Source organism: Nanorana parkeri, unplaced genomic scaffold, assembly GCF_000935625.1.
Source record: "Nanorana parkeri isolate BGI_ZX_2015 unplaced genomic scaffold, ASM93562v1 scaffold748, whole genome shotgun sequence".
Lineage (NCBI taxonomy): Eukaryota > Metazoa > Chordata > Amphibia > Anura > Dicroglossidae > Nanorana > Nanorana parkeri.
The window spans coordinates 645545-646742 of NW_017307016.1; positions in this window are offsets into that span (position 1 = coordinate 645545).

Sequence of the window (1198 nt, forward strand, 5' to 3'; positions counted from 1 at the left end):
GTCCAGGTATACTCACAGAGGTCGGTGTGTTCTGAGGCTCTGATGATGAGGAGTTGTGGAGATATCTGGGTCCTGCGTGATATTTATTAGGACGGTCCCTCCTCCACTCCCCCGTGTCACCTTCCTCCATCACCCCCTCATCCCAAAAAAAAAACACATCCTTCCCCTCCCCCCTCCCGGCAGGAAAACACAAACCGCAGTCTGAGGCGTGAACAGCACATGGACCCTAATTGTCTGCAGACCTCTGCGAATGTTCACGGGTGAGATGAGGGGAAAATAAAACCAAAATTCCCCCTCCTCCGCACGGAAGGTAAAGAGCTCCCGAACGAGCCGCCGACCGCTAAGAGGACGACCGCCAAAAATAGTAATTTCCAGGCTGAGGAAGAGAAAGTGCACCTGTCAGACCCAAATCCATCATCATCGTCATCATCATCATCATTGTCAGGGCCGGTGCTAGACTATTTTGCACCCTAGGCAAGACTGGCTGCTTGCGCCCCCCGCCAATGCACGGCCCCATTCTCCCGCCGGCTAGCTTCCACAGGCGACAGGTGGATGAAATTTAATTTGAAATAGCCAATAGCAGGCTGGCTATTAAAACCCCGCCCCCTGAGCAGAGGAGCGGACCTGAGAGAGAAAGTTGTCTCTCAATTCTGCTCCTCTTCTTAGTGGGCGGGATGCAATAGCCAGCCTGCTATTGTCTTTTGCAATTTAAAATAGAGGGGGGGGCGCCGTGGGGGGGGGGAGCGGGTGGTCAAGGCTGCACCCTAGGCAGCATTGCGCACTAGGTGGCTGCCTAGTTTGGCTAGTGGTAGCACCGAGTCTGACCCTGATCATTGTCATCATCATCATTGTCATCGTCATTTTTATCATTTTCATTACCATCACCATCTTCGTCGTCATCATCATCATCGTCATCATCATCGTCATCATCATCATCGTCATCATCGTCGTCATCATCTTCACTGTCATCATCATCATTACCGTCATCATCATTACCGTCATCATCATCATCACCGTCATCATCATCATCATCATCATCATCACCGTCATCATCATCATCACCATCATCATCATCATCACCGTCATCATCATCATCACCTTCTTCGTTGTCGTCATCATCATCATCATCATCTCAAAGAGACTTCTAATAGATTTAAACCCCGACACTAAAATCTCATAGACACTTCCAGTGGTGAAG